Source organism: Salvelinus fontinalis, chromosome 18 (assembly GCF_029448725.1).
Source record: "Salvelinus fontinalis isolate EN_2023a chromosome 18, ASM2944872v1, whole genome shotgun sequence".
NCBI classification, from domain to species: domain Eukaryota; kingdom Metazoa; phylum Chordata; class Actinopteri; order Salmoniformes; family Salmonidae; genus Salvelinus; species Salvelinus fontinalis.
In genome coordinates this window covers 39,032,948-39,045,701 of record NC_074682.1, presented here as the reverse complement: position 1 = coordinate 39,045,701, position 12,754 = coordinate 39,032,948, and the positions used below count along the sequence as shown (strand labels likewise).

General features: G+C 45.6%; 1 long non-coding RNA gene across 1 annotated transcript; it reads right to left on the bottom strand.

Annotated features, from left to right (window-relative positions):
* Positions 1-2,969: 2,969 nt before the first annotated feature.
* LOC129815477 (uncharacterized) lies at positions 2,970-11,279 on the bottom strand. The gene is made up of 6 exons (XR_008753435.1): positions 8,775-11,279; positions 8,176-8,250; positions 6,808-6,990; positions 6,507-6,581; positions 5,901-6,377; positions 2,970-5,795 (listed from the first exon to the last, which is right to left on the bottom strand). It is a non-coding gene; the product is annotated as an uncharacterized LOC129815477 (long non-coding RNA).
* Positions 11,280-12,754: the final 1,475 nt, after the last annotated feature.

The following is a 12,754-nucleotide window of genomic DNA, read 5'->3' as shown; positions in this document are numbered from 1 at the left end:
GCATTATGTGGTGGTGCTGTGTCAGTGAAAATTAGACTGAGTAGATCAGTATGACTGACATCTTTCTGTCTGTCTGTCCATACAAACCTGTGGCTGCAGCAGGAGCTCAGGTCTAGAGAGCGAAAGGCAGAGTTTGGTCAGGTAAGCTCCTCCTTGATCTCCTCCTTCCAGCATCGTGTCCAGCTCAAACCCATATGGATCAAAGTAATAACAGGACAACCTATGCAGAAAGAGAATCAAAGGTCCCTTAAATCATCAACTGAAACAAGCCAAGGAGTGGTTTGATGCAAAACAGATACGAATCAAATCAAATCAAATTTGATTAGTCACATGCGCTGAATACAACAGGTGTAGACAGTAAAGTGAAATGCTTACTTACGAGTCCCTATCCAACAATGCAGTTTTAAAAAATATGGATAAGAATAATAAATAAAGTAACAAGAAATTAAAGAGCAGCAGTAAAATAACAATAGTGAGACTATATACAGGGGGGTACCGGTACAGAGTCAATGTGCGGGGGCACCGGTTAGTTGAAGTAATATGTACATGTAGGTAGAGTTATTAAAATGACTATGCATAGATGATAACAACAGAGAGTAGCAGCGGTGTAAAAGGGGGGGGGAGGGGCAATGCAGAGTTTGGGTAGCCATTTGATCAGGTGTTCAGGAGTCTTACGGCTTGGGGGTAGAAGCTGTTTAGAAGCCTCTTGGACCTAGACTTGGCGCTCCGGTACCACTTGCCATGCAGTAGCAGAGAGAACAGTCTATGACTAGGGTGGCTGGAGTCTTTGACAATTTTTAGGGCCTTCTCTGACACCGCCAGGTATAGAGGTCCTGGATGGCAGGAAGCTTGGCCCCAGGGATGTACTGGGCCGTTCGCATTACCCTCTGTAGTGCCTTGCGGTTGGAGGCCGAGCAGTTGCCATACCAGGCATTGATGCAACCAGTCAGGATGCTCTCGATGGTGCAGCTCTAGAACCTTTTGATGATCTGAGGACCCATGCCAAATCTTTTCAGTCTCCTGAGGGGAAATAGGTTTTGTCGTGCCCTCTTCACGACTGTCTTGGTGTGCTTGGACCATGTTAGTTTGTTGGTGATCGGCTCCACTGCAGCCCCATCGATGAGAATGGTGGCGTGCTCGGTACTCTTTATCCTGTAGTCCACAATCATCTCCTTTGTCTTGATCACGTTGAGGGAGATGTTGTTGTCCTGGCACCACACGGCCAGGTTCCTGACCTCCTCCCTATAGGCTGTCTCGTCGTTGTCGATGATCAGGCCTACCACTGTTGTGTCATCTGCAAACTTAATGATGTGTTGGAGTCATACCTTGCCGTGCAGTCATGAGTGGACAGGGAGTACAAGAGGGGACTGAGCACGCACCCCTGAGGGGCCCCTGTGTTGAGGATCAGTGTGTCGGATGTGTTGCTACCTACCCTTACCATCTGGGGGTGGCCCGTCAGGAAGTCCAGGATCCAGCTGCAGAGGGAGGTGTTTAGTCCAAGGGTCCTTAGCTTATTGTTGAGCTTTTAGGGCACTACGGTGTTGAACGCTGAGCTGTACTCAATAAATAGCATTCTCACGTAGGTGTTCCTTTTGTTCAGGTGGGAAAGGGCAGTGTGGAGTGCAATAGAGATTGCATCATCTGTGGATCTGTTGGGGCGGTATACAAATTGGAGTGGGTCTAGGGTTTCTCGGATAATGGTGTTGATGTCAGCCATGACCAGCCTTTAAAAGCACTTCAATGCTACAGACGTGAGTACTACGGGTCGGTAGTCATTTAGACAGGTTACCTTCGAATCTTGGGCACAGGCACTATGGTGGTCTGCTTAAAACATGTTGGTAATACAGACTAAGGCAGGGAGAGGTTGAAAATGTTAGTGAATACACTTGCCAGTTAGTCAGCGCATGCTCGCAGTACACGTCCTGGTAATTTGTCTGGCCCTGCGGTCTTGTGAATTTTGACCTGTTTAAAGGTCTTACTCACATCGGCTGCGGAGAGCATGATCACACAGTCTTCCAGAACAGCTGGTGCTCTCATGCATGTTTCAGTGTTACTTGCCTTGAAGTGAGCATAGAAGTAGTTTAGCTCGTCTGGTAGGCTTCTGCCACTGGGCAGCTCTCGGCTATGCTTCCTTTTGTAGTGTTTAATGATTTGCAAGCCCTGCCACATCAGACGAGCATCAGAACCGGTGTAGTATGATACGATCTTAGTCCTGTATTGATGGGTCGTCGGAGGGTATAGCGGGATTTCTTATAAGCTTCTGGGTTAGAGACCAGCTCCTTGAAAGCGGAAGCTCTAGCCTTTAGCTCAGTGCGGATGTTGCCTGTAATCCATGGCTTCTCGTTGAGGTATGTATGTACGGTCACTGTGGAGACGATGTCATCGATGCCATCGAAGTCAATGACTGATGTGGTGTACTCCTCAATGCGATTGGAGGAATCCCGGAACATATTCCAGTCTGTGCTAGCAAAACAGTCCTGTAGCTTAGCATCTGCTTCATCTGACCACTTTTTTACTGATCTAGTCACTAGTGCTTCCTGCTTTAATTTTTGCTAGTAAGCAGGAATCAGGATGATGGAATTATGGTCAGATTTCAGATTTGCCAAATGGAGGGTGAGGGATATCTTTGTATGCATCTCTGTGTGTGGAGTAAAGGTGGTCCAGAGTTTTTTCCCTCTGGTTGCACATTTAACATGCTGATAGAAATTTGGTAAAACGGATTAAAGTTTCCCTGCATTAAAGTCCCCGGCCACTAGGAGCGCCGCCTCTGGGTGAGTGTTTTCTTGTTTGCCCATGGCGGAATATAGCTCATTCAATGCCATCATAGTGCCAACCTCTGACTGTGGTGGTATGTGAACAGCTACGAAGAATATAGATGAAAACTCTCTAGGTAGGTAGTGTGGTCTACAGATTATCTGTCACGGAATACTAGGTGTGTGAGGGAAGAATCAGGCGCAGAGAGCAGAGAGTTCCATAGGGAGAAGTGCACTTTAATATGGCACCAAAAGCAATGCCCAAAACACAGGGCGCGAAAAATATGGACCAACCCAAAACACAGGGTACCTGGTCCGGAGCACGAACACACCCAACAACACAAACACGTAACACAAGAATAATCGCGCACAAAACAAGGGCGAGTAAACTAGCTTTAAATAAGGAAGCCCATCAGGCAAACACAAATAGACACAGGTGAACTAATAAGACAAAACAAACAGAAAACGTAAAAAGGGATCGGTGGCGGCTAGTAGGCCGGTGACAACGACCGCCGAGCACCGCCGAACAGGCAGGGGAGTCGTGACATTATCATGAGATACTCTACCTCAGGCGAGTAATAGCTTGAGACTTCCTTGGATATCGAGCTGTCATTTACAAAAATACATAGCCCGCCGCCCCTTGTCTTACCAAATGCTGCTGTTCTATGCTGCCGGTACAGCGTATAACCAGCCAGCTGTTTGTTGATAGTGTCATCGTTCAGCCATGACTCCGTGAAGCATAAGATATTACAGTTTTGAATGTCCCATTGGTAGTTTAATCTTCCGCATAGGTCATCAATTTTATTCTCCAAAGACTGTACGTTTGCTAGCAGAATGGAAGGAAGTGGGAGTTTATTCGATCGCCTATGAATTCTCAGAAGGCAGCCCGCCGTCTGGCCCCTTTTTCTCCACCTCCCTGTCACGCAAATCATGGGGATCTGGGCCTGTTCCCGAGAAAGCAGTATATCGTTTGCGTCGGCTCGTCAGAGTTGTGAAAGGAAAAAAATAATTCTACCAGTCCGTGGTGAGTAATCGCAGTCCTGATGTCCAGAAGTTATTTTCGGTCATAAGAGACGGTAGCGGCAATATTATGTACAAAATAAGTAACAAAATAAGTTAAAAACAACACAAATAAACAAACAAGAAAACACAATCGGTTGGGGACACGTAAAAGGTCTGCCTTCTTCTCCGGCGCCAATCACAAACCAGGTCTAGTCTTAACTATGTTAGCTGTCAGTATTCAGTGCTCATGACTTGGCCCAAGTTGAGACATTCCTGCCACCTTGGCTATTCCTGCATCATCTAATGAGTTATTACACTGATCTGTGTTACACTGTGACTGTTAAATCCAATATTAACCTGGTGCAAAACACAGACACACACATGCTTTTGACTTTGATGAATTGATTTTGGATATAATACTCCTAGTCTATCAAGAGGAAGCCAGGTGATATCACATATATGTATAAAACATCATTGTCTCCGGCATCAGGAGCCTGCTGGAAATAGGGCTTGATTGTATGCTTAAGCACCAATGTTGCTGTTCCACTGCTCTCCATAGACTTAATCATGTGCATTCCACACCTGTATACATTCAAGGGAACCTCTATGTCTAGTAGTCCAACACCAGAAGAAACAGGTTACAGTAATATCAACCACTAATAGAGAACAAGAGTTTTCCATTAGTCAAAACATTTCCATTAAGCACAATTTGTCAACCCCCAATAGAGGAATCACACCTGTTCTGGTGGGTACACTCAAAAGCCAGGTGAGGTGAGAGATCAGTAGTAGTGAGGAGTAACGTTGTGGTCAGGGATCCAGCACACTGTCCCAGGAGGAACAGCTCAGTAATGTCCAGTGAGTCAGACAGGTTCTGTGGAGGGGCAGCTCACATCACAGTACACCTCCTAAGAACTCAAACTGCCATATTAAATCATAGTGCCTATTTAGTCGCTACACTGAAGGAACAATTTAAAGCTCTCGGGACATAATGCAAAGGATTGACTATAGTGCTCATCGGCATACTGTAACTTGCAGCATCTCTTCATGCGTCTGATTTGATTCTGTGAAAGGCATAGGATTCATCCCTATCCTTGTAATGAACAACGTGCTCTAACATTTAAAGACCAGAAAACAAAAAGTGCAGTTTTAGATGGAAGCACGCGAGTACACGTCAGGTTTAATTCTGATCCCTTTCAGATAAACAACTAGAGAGAAGCTCAGCACAGCCACATCTGTATTTTGTACAAACGTATTAACTATACAAACTGCACAGAATGCTAAAAACAGCATTTTATACTGAACAAAAATATAAGAGCAGCACGCAACAATTCCAAAGATTTTACTGAGTTTCAGTTCATATTCCTAATCTATGGATTTCACATGACTGGAAATACAGATATGCATCTGTTGGTTACAGATACCTTTAAAAAATGGGCCTCACAATGGTGCACCTGTGTAATGATGGTGCTGTTTAATCAGCTTCTTGATATGCCACACTTGTCAGGTTATCTTGGCAAAGGAGAAATGCTCACTAACAGGGATGTAAACGAATTTGTGCACCACATTTCAGAGAAATGCATGTGGAACATTTCTGGGATCATTTATTTCAGCTCATGAAATATGGGACCAACAATATGTGTTGCATTTATATTTTTGTTCAGTATATATGGAAGGGGAAAAAACACATTAAATGGACAAGAACTAGCTTTGCCTGTGGTTAATAGAATGCCTGATATCTTAATTATTTATAGCTGTTGACCACAGAAAGGAAGAACAAATAAATAAACCAAACAAAACACTTAAATAACAAATGTACATGCTCCTCTTGTTCTTATCATTTTCACAGTGGTGGGGATAATGGGCAGGTAACAAGGGTGTAGGGCTGAGGAAGGAGGGGACGGCTGTAGTCCCTGTTCATGCAAGCTCTATGAAGTGTGCAAAGATGGCCTTGAGCACGGTGTCCTTGTAAGTGTACGATACGTAGAGTTCGTAGTTGCTTCCCCTGATGCCCAGGCGTGTGCCCTTGGTCCGTAATGATGCCTGTGGGGAGAGGGCAAGAAGACGCTTATTAAAACAGACAGATTGGGATCAGGCACCCCTCAGGTACACCTGCTAATTGGCCACACATATACAAACTCAACACACCTTCACACACCAACCCCATCTGCCAGGAAACAGCCCAGGGACATGGAACTACAAGCCATCTTTGCAGGTGAAACGCCTCTTTAGTTTCTAGTTTTGTCTGACAGTGATGGGTGCAGTAATGCACGGCTGGTTGCGGCCCTGGCCCTTGCCCTCTTGCCAGCCCATTGCCTGCAGCATCTTGTTCCCAATATTGTCATTAGTCAGACCGTCTTTGGTGGGCTGCTCGTAGTTCCTGTGTGTCAGGTGGTTGAGAAGAGATGGGAATTAATCACATTTTATTAATCAAATGTAATTCATTTGTTAGTTCTGTTTACTTGAATTGATCAAGGCTATAGTTGGACAATAACATATGTTAAGGGAATATGAGACCCCCTGCTTTTGAGATAGGGGGGGACAGGAGGCTGATAGAATTTCTTCTTCTTGGGCGCTGGTGGTTCAGGAACACCATACCTATCCCTTCTTTCAGCTGCTCTGTCTCTATATTTCAGCAACACAGAGAATCACAGAATAATATCAACATGATACAACTCAGAGGTGTCATTGAATATCTCGACTTTCTAAAAGTCTCCCTGTGAATGGTAGAAATCTTCAAAGAGTATAGCCTACCTCTATATCTTTTCTCTCCAACTCCTCCAGCTCGGCTTCCAATAGTTTGGATCGTCTGTGAATTTCCAAGTTTTGCTAAAACGATTAACAGAATAAAAAGGTTAATACCCCCCGGGAACTATGTAATTCACACATTTAAAAGGTACGACTAGTCTTGGCATAAAAGAGCAACAGAACGTATGTTCTCACCTTGTATATGCTAAAGGACAACTGCACACCCTGAGCAGATGGCAGGGCTAAAAATAACCCAAAATATTTCCACCCAGACTCATAGAGATTAAAGTGTCATCCTGCTGCTTACCATCCTGCAGGTCTGAAGCTTTGGTGCCGCAGCAGTGCGTCTTCGCTAGGGAACTGCCTGAGACAGAGCAGACAGGCCAACTTCCTCCAGTCTGTCTGACCGCTCATCACCTCCAACTCCCTGATCTGGGTCTGCTGCCTCCTCTGGGTCACTGTCCCCACTGTAAACTGCCACCAGGCTACTCTGCAATACACACACAAACGTTTTACTACTAAGTGAGAACCATGCTACAGTACACAAGCCACTGGAGAATCGAGGGCCGGGCTTTCCAATAGGGCTAGATACACAGTGACAAAAAATCTCACCACAAGATGGCCTCCAAGGAGCTAAAAACACTCCTAATCCAAGCTGCAAATATATTTGTTTGTATCCTAAAACGCTTCATTGTCATCTAAAGGCGTCCGCATGCTTCCCAGCCGAAACAGCTCAGAAGAGTTTGGACATATATTATGATGACATTTTGTGACGTTTTTGGACTTCGGTGAGGGATTTTTGGGCTGTTCGGACACGCCAGCAGCATACCACCCTGCATACCACTGCTGGCTTGCTTCTGAAGCTAAGCAGGGTTGGTGCTGGTCAGTCCCTGGATGGGAGACCAGATGCTGCTGGAAGTGGTTTTGGAGGGCCAGTAGGAGGCACTCTTTCCTCTGGTCTAAAAAAAATATCCCAATGCCCCAGGGCAGTGATTGACACTGCCCTGTGTAGGGTGCAGTCTTTCGGATGGGATGTTAAACAGGTGTCCTGACTCTCTGAGGTCATTAAAGATCCCATGGCACTTATCGTAAGAGTAGGGGTGTTAACCCCGGTGTCCTGGCTAAATTCCCAATCTGGCCCTCAAACCATCATGGTCACCTAATAATCCCCAGTTTACAATTGGCTCATTCATCCCCCTCCTCTCCCCTGTAACTATTCCCCAGGTCGTTGCTGCAAATGAGAACGTGTTCTCAGTCAACTTACCTGGTAAAATAATGGTAAAAAAAAAAAAAAAAAAATGTTCTGAAGGCAAGTCGAAGTTCTAAGCCGCATTCTACGCCCCTTTCGTCAGTGATTGGTCAACAGTAGCGATTCTTCAATAAAGTTATTGTTGTCATTCAACGAGAGACGACTCGTTTTCATGCACATTTTTTTATTGAGAAATACTGCACCAAACATCTTAGTTAGATGTAAAACTGAGATCTCCTCTGCAAAAACGTAAAAAATGATGAAAGATTTCTTGAGTTATCTTAAATTAATTCTGACTATTTTGAGGAAGTGTATACTGGCTACGGTGTTTCAAAACGGATGAACAGTACTATTGCAACTTTTTTCTCATTTTTCAAGTGAAGGTCTTTTAGGGAGTCATGCTGATGCCTTAAGCCTCTTGCTTACCTTGGCTGGGGTCTCTGGCTCTCCCTTCTTCACCAGCTCGTTCTTAACAAGGTGGGTCTCAAACCCTCCACCATGCTAGAGGAGCAAAACACACAACAGCTCATTGACATCACTGACACACTCAGCATCGTATCAAACAGGTCATCATCCTTCACTGATCCAGGAACTGCTGCACCTTGACATAAGGGTTATAATCATAAGTAACTTTTTCTCAAAGAAGGTGGAGAAGCCTGTATTGGCAGCGGCAGCCTCTCTCCTGTCCTCATCCCTGTCCTGCCCCAGGCCCTGGAAGCTGCTCTTGAAGCTCTCCTTCTGCTTGTTCAGTCTATTGGCCCAGCGCTCAATGTCTTTAGCTATCTGAGATGGTAGAGAACACTTATTATTACTGTAGCTCACTATAGGCACTAGTGCTTCAGTATGGGACTTCCCCCTGTCTGTAGGGGGTGTCTGTCTGTAGGGGGTGTCTGTCTGTCTGTCTGTCTGTCTGTCTGTCTGTCTGTCTGTCTGTCCGTCCGTCCGTCCGTCCGTCCGTCCGTCCGTCCGTCCGTCCGTCCGTCCGTCCGTCCGTCCGTCCGTCCGCCCGCCTGCCTGCCTGTTACCTGCTGGGCAGACTTTCTCTTGGGCTTGTCGTTTTTCTCCTTTAATTATTTGCTTGATGAGGTTTCTGAAGAGGCCTGTTCTCAGATGGAGTCTGCAGCTGTTGTGTGGTTTCTGCTGCTGCAGGGATGTAAGTCTGTGTCTCACTGTTCCAGAATAGGTCATGTTGGGTCTGGGAGTTGTAGTAGTACTACAGGGAGAAAGATATACATAATATATGATATATTATTCATTATCCATTTTCTGATAAAGCAGAAATATGTTAGGGTCATAGTACAGAACTGTCTGTGGATTGAAGTAGTACCCAGATGACTCATTGTATTGGTAAGCGGAGGTGTCAGGAACAACTAGTTTAAAACAACAACAAAAAATGTGTATTGAATCTCTGGGTATTCAATGTATTGTAAATGACGTTCAAACATAATAGGGAATGGAAATCCAATATGGATTCCCATCTTACCAGAGGTGCTATCAGTGAAGTGAAAGAGGCAACTCCAGTGGGGGCTGCCAAGGTGACTGCTGTTTTAAGTGAAGAGGTATCAACGCCGGAACTGGCAGCCTGTGCTGCTACGTCAATCTGCCTAACTATTTGGTGCATTTGTTGGTGGGAAAACACCAACACCAAACGTTCAACTTGCTGCACTCATAATTATTGTGACAACACACAGTATTTCATGTACATCATATAGACTGAGCAGCATGTTCATAACAAGCAGCATGAATGTTGATGTGAGCCATTAAGCCCTATTTGTATGGCAGGCTGGATGAGGTCATGCTTTTAGACCTGTGCGGTCTGGGACTTAACCACACCTGCTTCAGGGCCTTCACTCCTGGTGTAGCTGCCATTAAAACACACACACCATGTTAAGTCCACCATATCGATCAGACAGTCTGAGTCACTAGTTGTAGTGTTAAGATGGACTGTGTAGTAGACATGGGTCTAAATGGATTCTTACCTCCTAATATTCAGTCTCCAGGAGCAGGAACACAGACTGGTCTCAATAACTAGACGTAACATAGTAAATGTAAATCCGGGACACTCGAAATAGCATGGACGTATAATGGAAATGTTTAACAGCCCAAAGGTTGCATGTTTGAATCTCATCAGGGACAACTTAAGCATTTTAACTCATTAGCAACTTTGCAACTACTTAGATTGTTAGCTAACCCTTCCCCTAAAGCTAACCTTAACCCTTTTAGCTAACTTTTCCACTAGGCCAAACCTCAACCCTTTTAGCTAACCCTTCACCTAACCTTAACCCTTTAACCTAACTCCTAATCTTAACCCTAACCTTAACTCCTACAGCTAGCTAACATTAGCGTTAGCCACATAGCTACTACTAGGATGTTAGGTGACGTGATAAATAACGGAAGCTATGCGAGAATCCCCCCACAAATGCAGTAAACAAATCCGTTTTCATTAATTATCAATACTTTTTTTGTCAAAATACCTAATAAATAATTTGAAAATAGTAATGTGGCAATTGTTACCCATGTCTAAAAATCCCAATACTGTACCTTATGATATTTACGCAATATGAGCCCAAATGTAAAGCAAGTGCCCTGCTAAGAAAGTTCAAATCTGTGGGAAAGGCCTTAATGTGAAACCCCCGAAATCAGTGTGTTCACATATACTCTTTGTGATGGGTATTCCTAAACCTATCAGAGTAATGTGAGATTGTATTGCCAAGAAGTACATCATCAGATGTCTTTTGACAGGCAAATATTTTTATTTATTTAACTAGGCAATTAAGGTAAGATCGAATTCTTATTTACAATGACCGCCGTCAGGGGCAGAACAACCTTCTGGGTACTGGCCCAATGCTCTAACCACTAGGCTACCAGCCACCCCAAATTTATGAAGCAACTTTTTATTGACAGGGTAGAGTTGATATTGCATAGGATTTTCCTTTCTATATTGTATATATGGACTTGAAGTTTATGTCAATCAATGCCAGGGGGATACGAAATCTGTTGAAGAGGAAAGCTTTTTGTTTTATTTTGTAAGGACTGCAACATAGATCTTGTATTCGTTCAAGAAACACATTCATGAAAAGAGAACTATAAATTTGGGAAAAGTCAGTGGGGCACTGACATTTTCTTGGCCCACGGGACTAATCATTCAGCTGGGGTTGCAATTTTAGCACACAATTTCAAAGGGAAGTTTTTGTTTACTCAAATGGACTCCAATGGACACTGGCTAGTAGCATTCATCAAATTGTCACGCCCTGGCCTTATTATTCTTTGTTTTCTTTATTATTTTAGTTAGGTCAGGGTGTGACATGGGTAATGTTTATGTTTTGTTGGTTTTGGGTGTTTATTTGGTAAAGGGGTTATGGGGTGTAATATATGGTTTTGTGTTGAGTGTAGATGTCTAGCGTTGTCTATGTTGGTGAGTGATCTAGAAGAGTCTATGGTTACCTGAATGAGTTCCCAATTAGAGACAGCTGATTTCGGTTGTCTCTGATTGGGAGCCTTATTTAGGGTAGCCATAGGCTCTCATTGGTGTGGGTAATTGTCTATGTCAAAACGTTTGTAGCCTGTATGTATGTGCACAACGTTTGTAGCTTCACGGTCGTTTTGTTGTTTTGTTAGTTTGTAAAGTCTTTTGTGTCGTGTTCATCTTCGTGTTAAAAATAAAAGAAGATGGCTTATTTTCCAACTGCTGCTTTTTGGTCCGTCAATCCGCCACACGATCGTGACAGAATTACCCACCATAGGACCAAGCGGCATGGAAGGCGGCAACAGGACCTACCACCAAAGGATTTCTGGAGTTGGGAGGAAATTCTAGACGGGAGAGGACCCTGGTCACAGCCAGGGGAATATCACTGCCCCAAGGCAGGGATAGAGGCAGCAAGGCGACACGGGAGGAAGCCCAAGAGACAGCACAAAACATTTTTTGGAGGGGGGCACTTGGAGCAGTCGGCGAAGTTGAGGGGTGAGTCTGAGTGTGTCGAGGAATTATTGGACAGATTGGAGGAGAGTGAACGAAGGGGAGATTATGAGACATTCGAAGAGTTGTTGACGAAATTGGAGGAGAGTGAAGAGAGAGAGCTGTTGGTTTGGCAGAGTATGCAATGCATTCTTCCTGAGGAGCGTATTAGCTGTCCGATGCCACCTGTGTCAGTTCCTCGTACTCAGCCTGAAACTCGTGTTAAAGTTCCGGAAGATTTGATGCCGGCTATACACACCAGGTCTCCAGTACACCTTCACAACCCGGTGTGTCCTGTTTCTACTTTGTGCACTCATCCTGAGATGCGTGTCCCCAGCCCGGTACCACCAGTTCCGGCACCACGCACTAGGCCTAATGTGCGCTCCCAGGGTCCAGTATGCCCTGTTCCTGCTCCCCGCACTAGCCCTGAGATGCGTGTCCCCAGCCCGGTGCCACCAGTCCCGGCACCACGCACCAGGCCTACAGTGCGCCTCAGCCGGCAGGAGTCTGCCGTCTGCACAGCGTTGACTGAACTGCCCGTCTCCCCAGCGCCATCTGAGCCATCCGTCTCCCCAGCGCCATCTGAGCCATCCGTCTGCCATGAGCCTGCAAAGCCGCCCGTCTGCCATGAGCCTGCAAAGCCGCCCGTCTGCCATGAGCCCACTGAGCCGCCAGCCAGACAGGAGCCGCTAGAGCCGCCAGCCAGACAGGAGCCGCTAGAGCCGTCCGTCAGACAGGATCTGCCAGAGCCGCCAACCAGACAGGATCTGCCAGAGCCGCCAACCAGACAGGAGCAGCCAGATCAGTCAGCCAGCCATGAGCAGCCAGATCCGTCAGCTAGCCATGAGCAGCCAGATCCGTCAGCTAGCCATGAGCAGCCAGATCCGTCAGTTAGCCATGAGCAGCCAGATCCGTCAGCTAGCCATGAGCAGCCAGATCCGTCAGCTAGCCATGAGCAGCCAGATCCGTCAGCTAGCCATGAGCAGCCAGATCCGTCAGCTAGCCATGAGCAGCCAGATCCGTCAGCTAGCCATGAGCAGTCAGATCCGT